We start from the raw sequence: 20414 nt of genomic DNA on the forward strand, positions 1-20414 counted from the left end.
CGTTTTATCCTATCATTTATCCCGCGGATATTCCACGCAAGTGCTTTAATCAGGCCTGAGGGCATAATAGCTGTATTTTCATATAACTGTCCTCATCAAACAAGCCTATTCTTATCCCCTCAAGGCCCATCCAGTCTACTTCCGATATACCAAATTTATGTTTACCCCCGTAGTGAGCCAGCTGTATACAAGTTGAGCGCCTACACATAACACAAAATACATTTACAAAACACTTAACACTTACATACACAAGAATCCCCATCCCTTCCCCGCTCCCTCCCCCTCCCTGTATACCAACCCCCCCCCCAGGGTATACTTGTATTCCCCTCCCTTTACTATTTTCCCTTGGGGCTTAACTTCACTTGGCCACCAACGCGCGGGGAGCCCCCTGGAATATGTTTAAATTAATTTAAAGTCTCGCTGTCAGCCAATTGGTGTCTTCCCGGTGCCCATTTGTCAATCCAGCAAGCTGCTTCTTTTGGATTCGCAAAAAATACAGTTTCTGCACCCGCCACCACCCTCAGTTTGGCGGGGTATATCATAGAGTACTTGAGACCTTTTTCACGTAATCTGCATTTTATCTCAATAAATTTCGCTCTTTCCTTCTGTATCTCAACTGCATAATCAGGGAAGATTGATATTTTAGCCCCATTGTGTTCAAGCAGGCTCTTTACTCTGGCAAGCCGGATTACTGTGTCGCGATCTTGGAAGTGCAACATTTTAATGATCATCGTTCTCGGTGGGGCTCCTGGAGGTAAGGGCCTAAGGGGCACCCTATGAGCTCTTTCTATCGAGAAGAATTTAGAGAACGATTCCCCTCCAAACTTCTCTCTTAACCATTGTTCCATATATTTTATGGGCTCAATGCCCTCCTCCCTTTCGGGCAGTCCAACAATCCTGACGTTATTCCTGCGACTCCTCCCTTCCAAGTCGGAGATTTTATTTTTCATATCTCTCATTTGATTGGACAACAAATCGACTTTCACCTCCATTTTGTTGCTACTGTCTTCCAGCTTTGATACCCGGGCTTCTGCCTCTTCTATCTGATCTTTTACAGCTTTCATATCCAGCCTCATATTGGCCACATCTGTTTGTATATCTGAGACCTTCTCCATGATTCTCTGCTCAGAGCCTTTTATGGCCTCCATTAATTGTTGTAGTGTAATCTCATGCTCCTCCTGTGAGCCACTACCTTTAACTGGTGTTGACATTGGGGTGGTTGTGGGGGTTTTTGTGGTGGGTTGAGAGCGGGCATATCTTTCTAATCTGGCTGCCGCACTTGCGTTCCCAGTTTTGCCCATTTCAGATAGTAATGTTTGGACAGTTTATACAATGCCTATTTTTAGTGCGGGAGCCTTTTCAATGATATACAGGAGTGGGGGCACGCCGAGGGAGGGTCCTTTAATATGTCTTTTTCCTTGGTCTGACGGCGGTTTATGCTGACTTTATCCCCTTGTAACTTTTACTCTGGCTAGCACGTTAACTCAGATGCCGAGTGACATAGTTCCCACAAAAGTCAAAAGCAGGTAATTTAGAGTGATATTACCTGATGGTATGATGCACTGCAATCGTCTCTGTGGGATCTCTTTATTTTAGGGGTCTCTCCCTCCAGCTCCAGAGCACACAAGATATGTCCCAGGGGATGTTTTCCTCCAGCTGAATGGACCACTTGGGCCCAGCTAAGCGCACCGACAGTCGGGCTCCCTTCACCAGTCCTCCTCTCGGCACGAGCGCCAGTCCTCCTCTCCCCCTGTGCTCCAAAGCTGCACGTGCTTACGGCCAGCCACCCGTCCGCACCACTCCCATCGCCTCTGTGTGCCACGGACTCCTACGGCGCTTCTGCCGCGTGTCAGGGTTTTGTATTGCCCCTGTATCTTTCAGCGGCGCGCTCTCCAGCTAGCCGCCGCGTCGCGGCCTTGTCCCGGCCGCTGACGTCACCCCTGTGCGCCGCCGACTCTTACGGCGCTTCCACAACCCGTCAGAGAGGCTCACGTCAGACACCAGCGCTCTCCACGATCTCCAGCCGGCAGCGAAACGGCAGCAAGGGAACGAAGGTACACTCGCAGCCCACCGCACACGAAAGTTCAGCGCATGCAGGCAATGACACCCGGTTAGTTTTTCTTTTCCAGGCGGCTATATATATTTTTACAGGATTACATCCAGGGAGCTCTCCTTCCCACGTCTCCTCACTCCCGCCCTGCCATGGCCACGCCCCCCGTTCATCTAATTCTTAAGTCATTCTTTTTTCATGCAACAAGGAAGAAGAATTGAAGAACAAATAAGAAAAGAAAGAGTCAGGTCAGAAGTGGGATTTGAACCCATGCCTCCAGAGGAGAATGCGACCTGAACGCAGCGCCTTAGACCGCTCGGCCATCCTGACATATATCACACTAGCTTTTTAAAAAGTGATATAGTACGAAATCCCCTCTCTAACGATACAATGGTCATATTGTAGAAACTATTGATTTAAAGACTGTATCAACTGCTTTTCCATTAATTTTGAAAGTGGTTCTAATGTATAAAGTAGGATTTATTTTCTCTTTTGAGGATTAGAATTCAAATGCCCAGAGTTTGTTTGCTGATGCATTTTCACTCACTGTTGAGTAAAATTTGTGAAGATTGCACAAACTGGCTACTTCATTTAGCTTGTGGGATTCATTGGATTCTATTATAATGAACCCAAGTGGGGTTTATTTTCATGACCAATGGCTTAGAAGAGCAGTTTTCTTAAGTTAGAAAAATGCCTCCCAAATTCTTAATTTGGGAGGTATTTTATTTAGCGAAATATAAATCAAGAAGTTTGGAGCAGATAATACAAAAAGCATGATATTGATGTCAGTGGTATTTTTCAAGCCCTTATTTGTACAAAGAATAGTGTGCTATTTTCTTGCTATATAAAAATATAATGGATTGATGCCTTTTTGAATGGTGGAAATTGAAACAGAGTTTTGCAGTGGGTGTTAATCTGATTCTTAAGTCATTCTCTTCTCATGCAAAAAGGAAAAGGAAATAGTAGAACCAATAAAGAAAGGAAGAACTATGTCAGAAGTGGGATTTGAACCCATGCCTCCAGAGGAGACTGCGACCATAGACCACTCGGCCATCCTGACATATAGCTATCGCACTATTTTTAAGAAAAATGTAATATTATGAAGTGAAATTTGTGAATCTTGCACAAACTGGCTACTTTGTTTAGCTTATGGGATTGATTGGATCCTATTTTAATGTACCCAAGTGGTGTTTATGTTCATGACCAATACAAAGAACATGACATTGATCTCTTTGGTAGGTTTCAGGCCCCTATTTTTAAAGAGAAAACAGTGTGATCTTTTCTTGATACATAGCAAAATTGTGGATTGATTGATACATTTTTTTTCCATGGTGGAATTGGAAACAGAATTTTACAGAGAGTGTTCATCTAATTCTTAAGTCATTCTTTTTTCATGCAACAAGGAAGAAGAATTGAAGAACAAATAAGAAAAGAAAGAGTCCTGTCAGAAGTGGGATTTGAACCCACGCCTCCAGAGGAGACTGCGACATGAACGCAGCGCCTTAGACAGCTCGGCCATCCTGACATATATCACTATAACTTTTTAAAAAGTGATATAGTACGAAATCCCCTCTCTAACGATACAATGGTCATATTGTAGAAACTATTGATTTAAAGACTGTATCAATTGCTTTTCCATTCATTTTGAAAGTGGTTCTAATGTATAAAGTAGGATTTATTTTCTCTTTTGAGGATTATAATTCAAATGCCCAGAGTTTGTTTGCTGATGCATTTTCACTCACTGTTGAGTAAAATTTGTGAAGATTGCACAAACTGGCTACTTCCTTTAGCTTGTGGGATTCATTGGATTCTATTATAATGAACCCAAGTGGGGTTTATTTTCATGACCAATGGCTTAGAAGAGCAGTTTTCTTAAGTTAGAAAAAGGCCTCCCAAATTCTTAATTTGGGAGGTATTTTATTTAGCAAAATATAAATCAAGAAGTATGGAGCAGACAATACAAAAAGCATGATATTGATGTCAGTGGTAGCTTTCAAGCCCTTTTTTGTACAAAGAATAGTGTGCTATTTTCTTTCTATATAAAAACATAATGGATTGATGCATTTTTGAATGGTGGAAATTGAAACAGAGTTTTGCAGTGGGTGTTAATCTGATTCTTAAGTCATTCTCTTCTCATGCAACAAGGAAGAGGAAATAGTAGAACCAATAAAGAAAGGAAGAACTATGTCAGAAGTGGGATTTGAACCCACGCCTCCAGAGGAGACTGCGACCTGAACGCAGCACCATAGACCACTCGGCCATCCTGACATATATCTATCGCACTATTTTTAAGAAAAATTTAATTTTATGAAGTGAAATTTGTGAATCTTGCACAAACTGGCTACTTTGTTTAGCTTATGGTATTGATTGGATCCTATTTTAATGTACCCAAGTGGGGTTTATGTTCATGACCAATACAAAGAACATGACATTGATCTCTTTGGTAGGTTTCAGGCCCCTATTTTGACAGAGAAAACAGTGTGATCTTTTCTTGATACATAGCAAAATTGTGGATTGATTGATACATTTTTTCCATGGTGGAATTGTAAACAGAATTTTGCAGAGAGTCTTCATCTAATTCTTAAGTCATTCTTTTTTCATGCAACAAGGAAGAAGAATTGAAGAACAAATAAGAAAAGAAAGAGTCATGTCAGAAGTGGGATTTGAACCCACGCCTCCAGAGGAGACTGCAACCTGAACGCAGCGCCTTAGACAGCTCGGCCATCCTGACATATATCACATTAATTTTTTAAAAAGTAATATAGTACGAAATCCCCTCTCTAACGATACAATGGTCATATTGTAGAAACTATTGATTGAAAGACTGTTTCAACTGCTTTTCCATTCATTTTGAAAGTGGTTCTAATGTATAAAGTAGGATTTCTTTTCTCTTTTGAGGATTAGAATTCAAATGCCCAGAGTTTGTTTGCTGATGCATTTTCACTCACTGTTGAGTAAAATTTGTGAAGATTGCACAAACTGGCTACTTCATTTAGCTTGTGGGATTCATTGGATTCTATTATAATGAACCCAAGTGGGGTTTATTTTCATGACCAATGGCTTAGAAGAGCAGTTTTCTTAAGTTAGAAAAATGCCTCCCAAATTCTTAATTTGGGAGGTATTTTATTTAGCGAAATATAAATCAAGAAGTATGGAGCAGATAATACAAAAAGCATGATATTGATGTCAGTGGTAGGTTTCAAGCCCTTATTTGTACAAAGAATAGTGTGCTATTTTCTTGCTATATAAAAATATAATGGATTGATGCCTTTTTGAATGGTGGAAATTGAAACAGAGTTTTGCAGTGGGTGTTAATCTGATTCTTAAGTCATTCTTGAATGACTAGAATGAACCCTAGAATGTCTGTGTGCGTGTGTACATGTGGTAGAGAATATAGATTGTAAGCTCCACTGGGGCAGATACAGATGTCAATGTTCAACTATACTCTGTAAAGCGCTGAGTAATATGTGTGCGCTATATAAGAAACTTAATAATTCTTTTCTCATGCAAAAAGGAAAAGGAAATAGTAGAGCCAATAAAGAAAGGAAGAACTATGTCAGAAGTGGGATTTGAACCCACGCCTCCAGAGGAGACTGCGACCAAAGACCACTCGGCCATCCTGACATATAGCTATCGCAATATTTTTAAGAAAAATTTAATATTATGAAGTGAAATTTGTGAATCTTGCACAAACTGGCTACTTTGTTTAGCTTATGGGATTGATTGGATCCTATTTTAATGTACCCAAGTGGGGTTTATGTTCATGACCAATACAAAGAACATTGATCTCTTTGGTAGGTTTCAGGCCCCTATTTTTAAAGAGAAAACAGTGTGATCTTTTCTTGATACATAGCAAAATTGTGGATTGATTGATACATTTTTTTCCATGGTGGAATTGGAAACAGAATTTTGCAGAGAGTGTTCATCTAATTCTTAAGTCATTCTTTTTTCATGCAACAAGGAAGAAGAATTGAAGAGCAAATAAGAATAGAAAGAGTCATGTCAGAAGTGGGATTTGAACCCACGCCTCCAGAGGAGACTGCGACCTGAACGCAGCGCCTTAGACCGCTCGGCCATCCTGACATACATCAAACTAACTTTTTAAAAAGTGATATAGTACGAAATCCCCTCTCCAACGATACAATGGTCATATTGTAGAAACTATTGATTTAAAGACTGTATCAATTGCTTTTCCATTCATTTTGAAAGTGGTTCTAATGTATAAAGTAGGATTTATTTTCTCTTTTGAGGATTAGAATTCAAATGCCCAGAGTTTGTTTGCTGATGCATTTTCACTCACTGTTGAGTAAAATTTGTGAAGATTGCACAAACTGGCTACTTCCTTTAGCTTGTGGGATTCATTGGATTCTATTAAAATGAACCCAAGTGGGGTTTATTTTCATGACCAATGGCTTAGAAGAGCAGTTTTCTTAAGTTAGAAAAAGGCCTCCCAAATTCTTAATTTGGGAGGTATTTTATTTAGCAAAATATAAATCAAGAAGTATGGAGCAGACAATACAAAAAGCATGATATTGATGTCAGTGGTAGCTTTCAAGCCCTTTTTTGTACAAAGAATAGTGTGCTATTTTCTTTCTATATAAAAACATAATGGATTGATGCATTTTTGAATGGTGGAAATTGAAACAGAGTTTTGCAGTGGGTGTTAATCTGATTCTTAAGTCATTCTCTTCTCATGCAACAAGGAAGAGGAAATAGCAGAACCAATAAAGAAAGGAAGAACTATGTCAGAAGTGGGATTTGAACCCACGCCTCCAGAGGAGACTGCGACCTGAACGCAGCGCCATAGACCACTCGGCCATCCTGACATATACCTATCGCACTATTTTTAAGAAAAATTTTATATTATGAAGTGAAATTTGTGAATCTTGCACAAACTGGCTACTTTGTTTAGCTTATGGGATTGATTGGATCCTATTTTAATGTACCCAAGTCGGGTTTATGTTCATGACCAATACAAAGAACATGACATTGATCTCTTTGGTAGGTTTCAGGCCCCTATTTTGACAGAGAAAACAGTGTGATCTTTTCTTGATACATAGCAAAATTGTGGATTGATTGATACATTTTTTACATGGTGGAATTGGAAACAGAATTTTTCAGAGAGTGTTCATCTAATTCTTAAGTCATTCTTTTTTCATGCAACAAGGAAGAGGAATTGAAGAACAAATAAGAAAAGAAAGAGTCATGTCAGAAGTGGGATTTGAACCCACGCCTCCAGAGGAGGCTGCGATCTGAACGCAGCGCCTTAGACCGCTCGGCCATCCTGACATATATCACACTAAGTTTTTAAAAGTGATTTAGTACGAAATTACCTCTCCAACGATACAATGGTCATATTGTAGAAACTATTGATTTAAAGACTGTATCAATTGCTTTTCCATTCATTTTGAAAGTGGTTCTAATGTATAAAGTAGGATTTATTTTCTCTTTTGAGGATTAGAATTCAAATGCCCAGAGTTTGTTTGCTGATGCATTTTCACTCACTGTTGAGTAAAATTTGTGAAGATTGCACAAACTGGCTACTTCCTTTAGCTTGTGGGATTCATTGGATTCTATTATAATGAACCCAAGTGGGGTTTATTTTCATGACCAATGGCTTAGAAGAGCAGTTTTCTTAAGTGAGAAAAATGCCTCCCAAATTCTTAATTTGGGAGGTATTTTATTTAGCGAAATATAAATCAAGAAGTATGGAGCAGATAATACAAAAAGCATGATATTGATGTCAGTGGTAGGTTTCAAGCCCTTATTTGTACAAAGAATAGTGTGCTATTTTCTTGCTATATAAAAAATATAATGGATTGATGCCTTTTTAAATGGTGGAAATTGGAACAGAGTTTTGCAGTGGGTGTTAATCTGATTCTTAAGTCATTCTCTTCTCATGCAAAAAGGAAAAGGAAATAGTAGAACCAATAAAGAAAGGAAGAAGTATGTCAGAAGTGGGATTTGAACCCACGCCTCCAGAGGAGACTGCGACCAAAGACCACTCGGCCATCCTGACATATAGCTATCGCACTATTTTTAAGAAAAATTTAATATTATGAAGTGAAATTTGTGAATCTTGCACAAACTGGCTACTTTGTTTAGCTTATGGGATTGATTGGATCCTATTTTAATGTACCCAAGTGGGGTTTATGTTCATGACCAATACAAAGAACATGACATTGATCTCTTTGGTAGGTTTCAGGCCCCTATTTTTAAAGAGAAAACAGTGTGATCTTTTCTTGATATATAGCAAAATTGTGGATTGATTGAAACATTTTTTACATGGTGGAATTGGAAACAGAATTTTGCAGAGAGTGTTCATCTAATTCTTAAGTCATTCTTTTTTCATGCAACAAGGAAGAAGAATTGAAGAACAAATAAGAAAAGAAAGAGTCATGTCAGAAGTGGGATTTGAACCCACGCCTCCAGAGGAGACTGCGACCTGAACGCAGCGCCATAGACCACTCGGCCATCCTGACATATACATATCGCACTATTTTTAAGAAAAATTTTATATTATGAAGTGAAATTTGTGAATCTTGCACAAACTGGCTACTTTGTTTAGCTTATGGGATTGATTGGATCCTATTTTAATGTACCCAAGTCGGGTTTATGTTCATGACCAATACAAAGAACATGACATTGATCTCTTTGGTAGGTTTCAGGCCCCTATTTTGACAGAGAAAACAGTGTGATCTTTTCTTGATACATAGCAAAATTGTGGATTGATTGATACATTTTTTACATGGTGGAATTGGAAACAGAATTTTTCAGAGAGTGTTCATCTAATTCTTAAGTCATTCTTTTTTCATGCAACAAGGAAGAGGAATTGAAGAACAAATAAGAAAAGAAAGAGTCATGTCAGAAGTGGGATTTGAACCCACGCCTCCAGAGGAGGCTGCGATCTGAACGCAGCGCCTTAGACCGCTCGGCCATCCTGACATATATCACACTAAGTTTTTAAAAGTGATTTAGTACGAAATTACCTCTCTAACGATACAATGGTCATATTGTAGAAACTATTGATTTAAAGACTGTATCAATTGCTTTTCCATTCATTTTGAAAGTGGTTCTAATGTATAAAGTAGGATTTATTTTCTCTTTTGAGGATTAGAATTCAAATGCCCAGAGTTTGTTTGCTGATGCATTTTCACTCACTGTTGAGTAAAATTTGTGAAGATTGCACAAACTGGCTACTTCCTTTAGCTTGTGGGATTCATTGGATTCTATTATAATGAACCCAAGTAGGGTTTATTTTCATGACCAATGGCTTAGAAGAGCAGTTTTCTTAAGTTAGAAAAATGCCTCCCAAATTCTTAATTTGGGAGGTATTTTATTTAGCGAAATATAAATCAAGAAGTATGGAGCAGATAATACAAAAAGCATGATATTGATGTCAGTGGTAGGTTTCAAGCCCTTATTTGTACAAAGAATAGTGTGCTATTTTCTTTCTATATAAAAATATAATGGATTGATGCCTTTTTGAATGGTGGAAATTGAAACAGAGTTTTGCAGTGGGTGTTAATCTGATTCTTAAGTCATTCTCTTCTCATGCAAAAAGGAAAAGGAAATAGTAGAACCAATAAAGAAAGGAAGAACTATGTCAGAAGTGGGATTTGAACCCACGCCTCCAGAGGAGACTGCGACCTGAACGCAGCGCCATAGACCACTCGGCCATCCTGACATATACCTATCGCACTATTTAAAAAAAAAAAAAATTATATTATGAAGTGAAATTTGTGAATCTTGCACAAACTGGCTACTTTGTTTAGCTTATGGGATTGATTGGATCCTATTTTAATGTACCCAAGTGGGGTTTATGTTCATGACCAATACAAAGAACATGACATTGATCTCTTTGGTAGGTTTCAGGCCCCTATTTTGACAGAGAAAACAGTGTGATCTTTTCTTGATACATAGCAAAATTGTGGATTGATTGATACATTTTTTACATGGTGGAATTGGAAACAGAATTTTGCAGAGAGTGTTCATCTAATTCTTAAGTCATTCTTTTTTCATGCAACAAGGAAGAAGAATTGAAGAACAAATAAGAAAAGAAAGAGTCATGTCAGAAGTGGGATTTGAACCCACGCCTCCAGAGGAGACTGCGACCTGAACGCAGCGCCTTAGACCGCTTGGCCATCCTGACATATATCACACTAATTTTTTAAAAGTGATATAGTACGAAATCCCCTCTCCAACGATACAATGGTCATTTTGTAGAAACTATTGATTTAAAGACTGTATCAATTGCTTTTCCATTCATTTTGAAAGTGGTTCTAATGTATAAAGTAGGATTTATTTTCTCTTTTGAGGATTAGAATTCAAATGCCCAGAGTTTGTTTGCTGATGCATTTTCTCTCACTGTTGAGTAAAATTTGTGAAGATTGCACAAACTGGCTACTTCCTTTAGCTTGTGGGATTCATTGGATTCTATTATAATGAACCCAAGTGGGGTTTATTTTCATGACCAATGGCTTAGAAGAGCAGTTTTCTTAAGTTAGAAAAATGCCTCCCAAATTCTTAATTTGGGAGGTATTTTATTTAGCGAAATATAAATCAAGAAGTATGGAGCAGATAATACAAAAAGCATGATATTGATGTCAGTGGTAGGTTTCAAGCCCTTATTTGTACAAAGAATAGTGTGCTATTTTCTTGCTATATAAAAATATAATGGAATGATGCCTTTTTGAATGGTGGAAATTGAAACAGAGTTTTGCAGTGGGTGTTAATCTGATTCTTAATTCATTCTCTTCTCATGCAAAAAGGAAAAGGAAATAGTAGAACCAATAAAGAAAGGAAGAACTATGTCAGAAGTGGGATTTGAACCCACGCCTCCAGAGGAGACTGCGACCAAAGACCACTCGGCCATCCTGACATATAGCTATCGCACTATTTTTAAGAAAAATTTTATATTATGAAGTGAAATTTGTGAATCTTGCACAAACTGGCTACTTTGTTTAGCTTATGGGATTGATTGGATCCTATTTTAATGTACCCAAGTGGGGTTTATGTTCATGACCAATACAAAGAACATGACATTGATCTCTTTGGTAGGTTTCAGGCCCCTATTTTTAAAGAGAAAACAGTGTGATCTTTTCTTGATACATAGCAAAATTGTGGATTGATTGAAACATTTTTTACATGGTGGAATTGGAAACAGAATTTTGCAGAGAGTGTTCATCTAATTCTTAAGTCATTCTTTTTTCATGCAACAAGGAAGAAGAATTGAAGAACAAATAAGAAAAGAAAGAGTCATGTCAGAAGTGGGATTTGAACCCACGCCTTCAGAGGAGACTGCGACCTGAACGCAGCGCCTTAGACCGCTCGGCCATCCTGACATATATCATACTAATTTTTTAAAAGTGATATAGTACGAAATCCCCTCTCCAACGATACAATGGTCATATTGTAGAAACTTTTGATTTAAAGACTGTATCAATTGCTTTTCCATTCATTTTGAAAGTGGTTCTAATGTATAAAGTAGGATTTATTTTCTCTTTTGAGGATTAGAATTCAAATGCCCAGAGTTTGTTTGCTGATGCATTTTCACTCACTGTTGAGTAAAATTTGTGAAGATTGCACAAACTGGCTACTTCCTTTAGCTTGTGGGATTCATTGGATTCTATTATAATGAACCCAAGTGGGGTTTATTTTCATGACCAATGGCTTAGAAGAGCAGTTTTCTTAAGTTAGAAAAATGCCTCCCAAATTCTTAATTTGGGAGGTATTTTATTTAGCGAAATATAAATCAAGAAGTATGGAGCAGATAATACAAAAAGCATGATATTGATGTCAGTGGTAGGTTTCAAGCCCTTATTTGTACAAAGAATAGTGTGCTATTTTCTTTCTATTTAAAAATATAATGGATTGATGCCTTTTTGAATGGTGGAAATTGAAACAGAGTTTTGCAGTGGGTGTTAATCTGATTCTTAAGTCATTCTCTTCTCATGCAAAAAGGAAAAGGAAATAGTAGAACCAATAAAGAAAGGAAGAACTATGTCAGAAGTGGGATTTGAACCCACGCCTCCAGAGGAGACTGCGACCTGAACGCAGCGCCATAGACCACTCGGCCATCCTGACATATACCTATCGCACTATTTTTAAGAAAAATTTTATATTATGAAGTGAAATTTGTGAATCTTGCACAAACTGGCTACTTTGTTTAGCTTATGGGATTGATTGGATCCTATTTTAATGTACCCAAGTGGGGTTTATGTTCATGACCAATACAAAGAACATGACATTGATCTCTTTGGTAGGTTTCAGGCCCCTATTTTGACAGAGAAAACAGTGTGATCTTTTCTTGATACATAACAAAATTGTGGATTGATTGATACATTTTTTACATGGTGGAATTGGAAACAGAATTTTGCAGAGAGTGTTCATCTAATTCTTAAGTCATTCTTTTTTCATGCAACAAGGAAGAAGAATTGAAGAACAAATAAGAAAAGAAAGAGTCATGTCAGAAGTGGGATTTGAACCCACGCCTCTAGAGGAGACTGCGACCTGAACGCAGCGCCTTAGACCGCTCGGCCATCCTGACATATATCACACTAACTTTTTAAAAAGTGATATAGTACGAAATCCCCTCTCTAACGATACAATGGTCATATTGTAGAAACTATTGATTTAAAGACTGTATCAATTGCTTTTCCATTCATTTTGAAAGTGGTTCTAATGTATAAAGTTGGATTTATTTTCTCTTTTGAGGATTAGAATTCAAATGCCCAGAGTTTGTTTGCTGATGCATTTTCACTCACTGTTGAGTAAAATTTGTGAAGATTGCACAAACTGGCTACTTCCTTTAGCTTGTGGGATTCATTGGATTCTATTATAATGAACCCAAGTGGGGTTTATTTTCATGACCAATGGCTTAGAAGAGCAGTTTTCTTAAGTTAGAAAAATGCCTCCCAAATTCTTAATTTGGGAGGTATTTTATTTAGCGAAATATAAATCAAGAAGTATGGAGCAGATAATACAAAAAGCATGATATTGATGTCAGTGGTAGGTTTCAAGCCCTTATTTGTACAAAGAATAGTGTGCTATTTTCTTTCTATATAAAAATATAATGGATTGATGCCTTTTTGAATGGTGGAAATTGAAACAGAGTTTTGCAGTGGGTGTTAATCTGATTCTTAAGTCATTCTCTTCTCATGCAAAAAGGAAAAGGAAATAGTAGAACCAATAAAGAAAGGAAGAACTATGTCAGAAGTGGGATTTGAACCCACGCCTCCAGAGGAGACTGCGACCTGAACGCAGCGCCATAGACCACTCGGCCATCCTGACATATACCTATCGCACTATTTTTAAGAAAAATTTTATATTATGAAGTTAAATTTGTGAATCTTGCACAAACTGGCTACTTTGTTTAGCTTATGGGATTGATTGGATCCTATTTTAATCTACCCAAGTGGGGTTTATGTTCATGACCAATACAAAGAACATGACATTGATCTCTTTGGTAGGTTTCAGGCCCCTATTTTGACAGAGAAAACAGTGTGATCTTTTCTTGATACATAGCAAAATTGTGGATTGATTGATACATTTTTTATATGGTGGAATTGGAAACAGAATTTTGCAGAGAGTGTTCATCTAATTCTTAAGTCATTCTTTTTTCATGCAACAAGGAAGAAGAATTGAAGAACAAATAAGAAAAGAAAGAGTCATGTCAGAAGTGGGATTTGAACCCACGCCTCCAGAGGAGACTGCGACCTGAACGCAGCGCCTTAGACCGCTCGGCCATCCTGACATATATCACACTAATTTTTTAAAAGTGATATAGTACGAAATCCCCTCTCCAACGATACAATGGTCATATTGTAGAAACTATTGATTTAAAGACTGTATCAATTGCTTTTCCATTCATTTTGAAAGTGGTTCTAATGTATAAAGTAGGATTTATTTTCTCTTTTGAGGATTAGAATTCAAATGCCCAGAGTTTGTTTGCTGATGCATTTTCACTCACTGTTGAGTAAAATTTGTGAAGATTGCACAAACTGGCTACTTCCTTTAGCTTGTGGGATTCATTGGATTCTATTATAATGAACCCAAGTGGGGTTTATTTTCATGACCAATGGCTTAGAAGAGCAGTTTTCTTAAGTTAGAAAAAGGCCTCCCAAATTCTTAATTTGGGAGGTATTTTATTTTGCAAAATATAAATCAAGAAGTATGGAGCAGATAATACAAAAAGCATGATATTGATGTCAGTGGTAGGTTTCAAGCCCTTATTTGTACAAAGAATAGTGTGCTAGTTTCTTTCTATATAAAAATATAATGGATTGATGCCTTTTTAAATGGTGGAAATTGAAACAGAGTTTTGCAGTGGGTGTTAATCTGATTCTTAAGTCATTCTCTTCTCATGCAAAAAGGAAAAGGAAATAGTAGAACCAATAAAGAAAGGAAGAACTATGTCAGAAGTGGGATTTGAACCCACGCCTCCAGAGGAGACTGCGACCTGAACGCAGCGCCATAGACCACTCGGCCATCCTGACATATACCTATCGCACTATTTTTAAGAAAAATTTTATATTATGAAGTTAAATTTGTGAATCTTGCACAAACTGGCTACTTTGTTTAGCTTATGGGATTGATTGGATCCTATTTTAATCTACCCAAGTGGGGTTTATGTTCATGACCAATACAAAGAACATGACATTGATCTCTTTGGTAGGTTTCAGGCCCCTATTTTGACAGAGAAAACAGTGTGATCTTTTCTTGATACATAGCAAAATTGTGGATTGATTGATACATTTTTTATATGGTGGAATTGGAAACAGAATTTTGCAGAGAGTGTTCATCTAATTCTTAAGTCATTCTTTTTTCATGCAACAAGGAAGAAGAATTGAAGAACAAATAAGAAAAGAAAGAGTCATGTCAGAAGTGGGATTTGAACCCACGCCTCCAGAGGAGACTGCGACCTGAACGCAGCGCCTTAGACCGCTCGGCCATCCTGACATATATCACACTAATTTTTTAAAAGTGATATAGTACGAAATCCCCTCTCCAACGATACAATGGTCAGATTGTAGAAACTATTGATTTAAAGACTGTATCAATTGCTTTTCCATTCATTTTGAAAGTGGTTCTAATGTATAAAGTAGGATTTATTTTCTCTTTTGAGGATTAGAATTCAAATGCCCAGAGTTTGTTTGCTGATGCATTTTCACTCACTGTTGAGTAAAATTTGTGAAGATTGCACAAACTGGCTACTTCCTTTAGCTTGTGGGATTCATTGGATTCTATTATAATGAACCCAAGTGGGGTTTATTTTCATGACCAATGGCTTAGAAGAGCAGTTTTCTTAAGTTAGAAAAAGGCCTCCCAAATTCTTAATTTGGGAGGTATTTTATATTGCAAAATATAAATCAAGAAGTATGGAGCAGATAATACAAAAAGCATGATATTGATGTCAGTGGTAGGTTTCAAGCCCTTATTTGTACAAAGAATAGTGTGCTAGTTTCTTTCTATATAAAAATATAATGGATTGATGCCTTTTTGAATGGTGGAAATTGAAACAGAGTTTTGCAGTGGGTGTTAATCTGATTCTTAAGTCATTCTCTTCTCATGCAAAAAGGAAAAGGAAATAGTAGAACCAATAAAGAAAGGAAGAACTATGTCAGAAGTGGGATTTGAACCCACGCCTCCAGAGGAGACTGCGACCTGAACGCAGCGCCATAGACCACTCGGCCATCCTGACATATACCTATTGCACTATTTTTAAGAAAAATTTTATATTATGAAGTGAAATTTGTGAATCTTGCACAAACTGGCTACTTTGTTTAGCTTATGGGATTGATTGGATCCTATTTTAATGTACCCAAGTGGGGTTTATGTTCATGACCAATACAAAGAACATGACATTGATCTCTTTGGTAGGTTTCAGGCCCCTATTTTGACAGAGAAAACAGTGTGATCTTTTCTTGATACATAGCAAAATTGTGGATTGATTGATACATTTTTTACATGGTGGAATTGGAAACAGAATTTTGCAGAGAGTGTTCATCTAATTCTTAAGTCATTCTTTTTTCATGCAACAAGGAAGAAGAATTGAAGAACAAATAAGAAAAGAAAGAGTCATGTCAGAAGTGGGATTTGAACCCACGCCTCCAGAGGAGACTGCGACCTGAACGCAGCTCCTTAGACCGCTCGGCCATCCTGACATATATCACACAAATTTTTTAAAAGTGATATAGTACGAAATCCCCTCTCCAACGATACAATGGTCATATTGTAGAAACTATTGATTTAAAGACTGTATCAATTGCTTTTCCATTCATTTTGAAAGTGGTTCTAATGTATAAAGTAGGATTTATTTTCTCTTTTGAGGATTAGAATTCAAATGCCCAGAGTTTGTTTGCTGATGCATTTTCACTCACTGTTGAGTAAAATTTGTGAAGATTGCACAAACTGGCTACTTCCTTTAGCTTGTGGGATTCATTGGATTCTATTATAATGAACCCAAGTGGGGTTTATTTTCATGACCAATGGCTTAGAAGAGCAGTTTTCTTAAATTAGAAAAAGGCCTCCCAAATTCTTAATTTGGGAGGTATTTTATTTAGCAAAATATAAATCAAGAAGTATGGAGCAGACAAGACAAAAAGCATGATATTGATGTCAGTGGTAGCTTTCAAGCCCTTTTTTGTACAAAGAATAGTGTGCTATTTTCTTTCTATATAAAAACATAATGGATTGATGCATTTTTGAATGGTGGAAATTGAAACAGAGTTTTGCAGTGGGTGTTAATCTGATTCTTAAGTCATTCTCTTCTCATGCAACAAGGAAGAGGAAATAGTAGAACCAATAAAGAAAGGAAGAACTATGTCAGAAGTGGGATTTGAACCCACGCCTCCAGAGGAGACTGCGACCTGAACACAGCGCCATAGACCACTCGGCCATCCTGACATATACCTATCTACCTATTTTTAAGAAAAATTTTATATAATGAAGTGAAATTTGTGAATCTTGCACAAACTGGCTACTTTGTTTAGCTTATGGGATTGATTGGATCCTACTTTGTTTAGCTTATGGGATTGATTGGATCCTATTTTAATGAAACTATTGATTTAAAGACTGTATCAATTGCTTTTCCATTCATTTTGAAAGTGGTTCTAATGTATAAAGTAGGATTTATTTTCTCTTTTGAGGATTAGAATTCAAATGCCCAGAGTTTGTTTGCTGATGCATTTTCACTCACTGTTGAGTAAAATTTGTGAAGATTGCACAAACTGGCTACTTCCTTTAGCTTGTGGGAATCTTTGGATTCTATTATAATAAACCCAAGTGGGGTTTATTTTCATAACCAATGGCTTAGAAGAGCAGTTTTCTTAAGTTAGAAAAATGCCTCCCAAATTCTTAATTTGGGAGGTATTTTATTTTGCAAAATATAAATCAAGAAGTATGGAGCAGATAATACAAAAAGCATGATATTGATGTCAGTGGTAGGTTTCAAGCCCTTATTTGTACAAAGAATAGTGTGCTAGTTTCTTTCTATATAAAAATATAATGGATTGATGCCTTTTTGAATGGTGGAAATTGAAACAGAGTTTTGCAGTGGGTGTTAATCTGATTCTTAAGTCATTCTCTTCTCATGCAAAAAGGAAAAGGAAATAGTAGAACCAATAAAGAAAGGAAGAACTATGTCAGAAGTGGGATTTGAACCCACGCCTCCAGAGGAGACTGCGACCTGAACGCAGCGCCATAGACCACTCGGCCATCCTGACATATACCTATTGCACTATTTTTAAGAAAAATTTTATATTATGAAGTGAAATTTGTGAATCTTGCACAAACTGGCTACTTTGTTTAGCTTATGGGATTGATTGGATCCTATTTTAATGTACCCAAGTGGGGTTTATGTTCATGACCAATACAAAGAACATGACATTGATCTCTTTGGTAGGTTTCAGGCCCCTATTTTGACAGAGAAAACAGTGTGATCTTTTCTTGATACATAGCAAAATTGTGGATTGATTGATACATTTTTTACATGGTGGAATTGGAAACAGAATTTTGCAGAGAGTGTTCATCTAATTCTTAAGTCATTCTTTTTTCATGCAACAAGGAAGAAGAATTGAAGAACAAATAAGAAAAGAAAGAGTCATGTCAGAAGTGGGATTTGAACCCACGCCTCCAGAGGAGACTGCGACCTGAACGCAGCTCCTTAGACCGCTCGGCCATCCTGACATATATCACACAAATTTTTTAAAAGTGATATAGTACGAAATCCCCTCTCCAACGATACAATGGTCATATTGTAGAAACTATTGATTTAAAGACTGTATCAATTGCTTTTCCATTCATTTTGAAAGTGGTTCTAATGTATAAAGTAGGATTTATTTTCTCTTTTGAGGATTAGAATTCAAATGCCCAGAGTTTGTTTGCTGATGCATTTTCACTCACTGTTGAGTAAAATTTGTGAAGATTGCACAAACTGGCTACTTCCTTTAGCTTGTGGGATTCATTGGATTCTATTATAATGAACCCAAGTGGGGTTTATTTTCATGACCAATGGCTTAGAAGAGCAGTTTTCTTAAATTAGAAAAAGGCCTCCCAAATTCTTAATTTGGGAGGTATTTTATTTAGCAAAATATAAATCAAGAAGTATGGAGCAGACAAGACAAAAAGCATGATATTGATGTCAGTGGTAGCTTTCAAGCCCTTTTTTGTACAAAGAATAGTGTGCTATTTTCTTTCTATATAAAAACATAATGGATTGATGCATTTTTGAATGGTGGAAATTGAAACAGAGTTTTGCAGTGGGTGTTAATCTGATTCTTAAGTCATTCTCTTCTCATGCAACAAGGAAGAGGAAATAGTAGAACCAATAAAGAAAGGAAGAACTATGTCAGAAGTGGGATTTGAACCCACGCCTCCAGAGGAGACTGCGACCTGAACACAGCGCCATAGACCACTCGGCCATCCTGACATATACCTATCTACCTATTTTTAAGAAAAATTTTATATAATGAAGTGAAATTTGTGAATCTTGCACAAACTGGCTACTTTGTTTAGCTTATGGGATTGATTGGATCCTACTTTGTTTAGCTTATGGGATTGATTGGATCCTATTTTAATGAAACTATTGATTTAAAGACTGTATCAATTGCTTTTCCATTCATTTTGAAAGTGGTTCTAATGTATAAAGTAGGATTTATTTTCTCTTTTGAGGATTAGAATTCAAATGCCCAGAGTTTGTTTGCTGATGCATTTTCACTCACTGTTGAGTAAAATTTGTGAAGATTGCACAAACTGGCTACTTCCTTTAGCTTGTGGGAATCTTTGGATTCTATTATAATAAACCCAAGTGGGGTTTATTTTCATGACCAATGGCTTAGAAGAGCAGTTTTCTTAAGTTAGAAAAATGCCTCCCAAATTCTTAATTTGGGAGGTATTTTATTTAGCAAAATATAAATCAAGAAGTATGAAGCAGACAATACAAAAAGCATGATATTGATGTCAGTGGTAGCTTTCAAGCCCTTTTTTGTACAAAGAATAGTGTGCTATTTTCTTTCTATATAAAAACATAATGGATTGATGCATTTTTCAATGGTGGAAATTGAAACAGAGTTTTGCAGTGGGTGTTAATCTGATTCTTAAGTCATTCTCTTCTCATGCAAAAAGGAAAAGGAAATAGTAGAACCAATAAAGAAAGGAAGAACTATGTCAGAAATGGGATTTGAACCCACGCCTCCAGAGGAGACTGCGACCTGAACGCAGCGCCATAGACCACTCGGCCATCCTGACATATACCTATTGCACTATTTTTAAGAAAAATTTTATATTATGAAGTGAAATTTGTGAATCTTGCACAAACTGGCTACTTTGTTTAGCTTATGGGATTGATTGGATCCTATTTTAATGTACCCAAGTGGGGTTTATGTTCATGACCAATACAAAGAACATGACATTGATCTCTTTGGTAGGTTTCAGGCCCCTATTTTGACAGAGAAAACAGTGTGATCTTTTCTTGATACATAGCAAAATTGTGGATTGATTGATACATTTTTTACATGGTGGAATTGGAAACAGAATTTTGCAGAGAGTGTTCATCTAATTCTTAAGTCATTCTTTTTTCATGCAACAAGGACGAAGAATTGAAGAACAAATAAGAAAAGAAAGAGTCATGTCAGAAGTGGGATTTGAACCCACGCCTCCAGAGGAGACTGCGACCTGAACGCAGCGCCTTAGACCGCTCGGCCATCCTGACATATATCACACAAATTTTTTAAAAGTGATATAGTACGAAATCCCCTCTCCAACGATACAATGGTCATATTGTAGAAACTTTTGATTTAAAGACTGTATCAATTGCTTTTCCATTCATTTTGAAAGTGGTTCTAATGTATAAAGTAGGATTTAT

The 20414-nt window shown here is 37.1% G+C and overlaps 25 non-coding genes across 25 annotated transcripts; all 25 read right to left on the reverse strand.

Annotated features, from left to right (window-relative positions):
* Positions 1-3492: 3492 nt before the first annotated feature.
* Positions 3493-3575, reverse strand: TRNAM-CAU (transfer RNA methionine (anticodon CAU)). The gene has a single exon. It is a non-coding gene; the product is annotated as a tRNA-Met (tRNA).
* A 660-nt stretch (positions 3576-4235) lies between these two features.
* On the reverse strand, positions 4236-4318 carry TRNAL-CAG (transfer RNA leucine (anticodon CAG)). The gene has a single exon. It is a non-coding gene; the product is annotated as a tRNA-Leu (tRNA).
* Positions 4319-4698: 380 nt separating this feature from the next.
* TRNAL-CAG (transfer RNA leucine (anticodon CAG)) lies at positions 4699-4781 on the reverse strand. The gene has a single exon. It is a non-coding gene; the product is annotated as a tRNA-Leu (tRNA).
* Positions 4782-6050: 1269 nt separating this feature from the next.
* Positions 6051-6133, reverse strand: TRNAL-CAG (transfer RNA leucine (anticodon CAG)). The gene has a single exon. It is a non-coding gene; the product is annotated as a tRNA-Leu (tRNA).
* Positions 6134-6793: 660 nt separating this feature from the next.
* On the reverse strand, positions 6794-6876 carry TRNAL-CAG (transfer RNA leucine (anticodon CAG)). The gene has a single exon. It is a non-coding gene; the product is annotated as a tRNA-Leu (tRNA).
* Positions 6877-7256: 380 nt separating this feature from the next.
* Positions 7257-7339, reverse strand: TRNAL-CAG (transfer RNA leucine (anticodon CAG)). Its single transcript has one exon. It is a non-coding gene; the product is annotated as a tRNA-Leu (tRNA).
* A 1110-nt stretch (positions 7340-8449) lies between these two features.
* TRNAL-CAG (transfer RNA leucine (anticodon CAG)) lies at positions 8450-8532 on the reverse strand. The gene has a single exon. It is a non-coding gene; the product is annotated as a tRNA-Leu (tRNA).
* Positions 8533-8912: 380 nt separating this feature from the next.
* On the reverse strand, positions 8913-8995 carry TRNAL-CAG (transfer RNA leucine (anticodon CAG)). The gene has a single exon. It is a non-coding gene; the product is annotated as a tRNA-Leu (tRNA).
* A 659-nt stretch (positions 8996-9654) lies between these two features.
* TRNAL-CAG (transfer RNA leucine (anticodon CAG)) lies at positions 9655-9737 on the reverse strand. The gene has a single exon. It is a non-coding gene; the product is annotated as a tRNA-Leu (tRNA).
* Positions 9738-10119: 382 nt separating this feature from the next.
* Positions 10120-10202, reverse strand: TRNAL-CAG (transfer RNA leucine (anticodon CAG)). The gene has a single exon. It is a non-coding gene; the product is annotated as a tRNA-Leu (tRNA).
* A 1109-nt stretch (positions 10203-11311) lies between these two features.
* On the reverse strand, positions 11312-11394 carry TRNAL-CAG (transfer RNA leucine (anticodon CAG)). Its single transcript has one exon. It is a non-coding gene; the product is annotated as a tRNA-Leu (tRNA).
* Positions 11395-12053: 659 nt separating this feature from the next.
* On the reverse strand, positions 12054-12136 carry TRNAL-CAG (transfer RNA leucine (anticodon CAG)). Its single transcript has one exon. It is a non-coding gene; the product is annotated as a tRNA-Leu (tRNA).
* A 380-nt stretch (positions 12137-12516) lies between these two features.
* Positions 12517-12599, reverse strand: TRNAL-CAG (transfer RNA leucine (anticodon CAG)). The gene has a single exon. It is a non-coding gene; the product is annotated as a tRNA-Leu (tRNA).
* A 660-nt stretch (positions 12600-13259) lies between these two features.
* On the reverse strand, positions 13260-13342 carry TRNAL-CAG (transfer RNA leucine (anticodon CAG)). Its single transcript has one exon. It is a non-coding gene; the product is annotated as a tRNA-Leu (tRNA).
* Positions 13343-13722: 380 nt separating this feature from the next.
* Positions 13723-13805, reverse strand: TRNAL-CAG (transfer RNA leucine (anticodon CAG)). The gene has a single exon. It is a non-coding gene; the product is annotated as a tRNA-Leu (tRNA).
* A 659-nt stretch (positions 13806-14464) lies between these two features.
* Positions 14465-14547, reverse strand: TRNAL-CAG (transfer RNA leucine (anticodon CAG)). The gene has a single exon. It is a non-coding gene; the product is annotated as a tRNA-Leu (tRNA).
* Positions 14548-14927: 380 nt separating this feature from the next.
* TRNAL-CAG (transfer RNA leucine (anticodon CAG)) lies at positions 14928-15010 on the reverse strand. Its single transcript has one exon. It is a non-coding gene; the product is annotated as a tRNA-Leu (tRNA).
* Positions 15011-15669: 659 nt separating this feature from the next.
* On the reverse strand, positions 15670-15752 carry TRNAL-CAG (transfer RNA leucine (anticodon CAG)). Its single transcript has one exon. It is a non-coding gene; the product is annotated as a tRNA-Leu (tRNA).
* A 380-nt stretch (positions 15753-16132) lies between these two features.
* On the reverse strand, positions 16133-16215 carry TRNAL-CAG (transfer RNA leucine (anticodon CAG)). Its single transcript has one exon. It is a non-coding gene; the product is annotated as a tRNA-Leu (tRNA).
* Positions 16216-16874: 659 nt separating this feature from the next.
* TRNAL-CAG (transfer RNA leucine (anticodon CAG)) lies at positions 16875-16957 on the reverse strand. The gene has a single exon. It is a non-coding gene; the product is annotated as a tRNA-Leu (tRNA).
* Positions 16958-17692: 735 nt separating this feature from the next.
* Positions 17693-17775, reverse strand: TRNAL-CAG (transfer RNA leucine (anticodon CAG)). The gene has a single exon. It is a non-coding gene; the product is annotated as a tRNA-Leu (tRNA).
* Positions 17776-18155: 380 nt separating this feature from the next.
* Positions 18156-18238, reverse strand: TRNAL-CAG (transfer RNA leucine (anticodon CAG)). The gene has a single exon. It is a non-coding gene; the product is annotated as a tRNA-Leu (tRNA).
* A 659-nt stretch (positions 18239-18897) lies between these two features.
* Positions 18898-18980, reverse strand: TRNAL-CAG (transfer RNA leucine (anticodon CAG)). The gene has a single exon. It is a non-coding gene; the product is annotated as a tRNA-Leu (tRNA).
* A 735-nt stretch (positions 18981-19715) lies between these two features.
* TRNAL-CAG (transfer RNA leucine (anticodon CAG)) lies at positions 19716-19798 on the reverse strand. The gene has a single exon. It is a non-coding gene; the product is annotated as a tRNA-Leu (tRNA).
* Positions 19799-20178: 380 nt separating this feature from the next.
* TRNAL-CAG (transfer RNA leucine (anticodon CAG)) lies at positions 20179-20261 on the reverse strand. Its single transcript has one exon. It is a non-coding gene; the product is annotated as a tRNA-Leu (tRNA).
* Positions 20262-20414: the final 153 nt, after the last annotated feature.

Source organism: Crinia signifera, chromosome 1 (assembly GCF_055691185.1).
Source record: "Crinia signifera chromosome 1, ASM5569118v1, whole genome shotgun sequence".
Classification (NCBI taxonomy): Eukaryota; Metazoa; Chordata; class Amphibia; order Anura; family Myobatrachidae; genus Crinia; species Crinia signifera.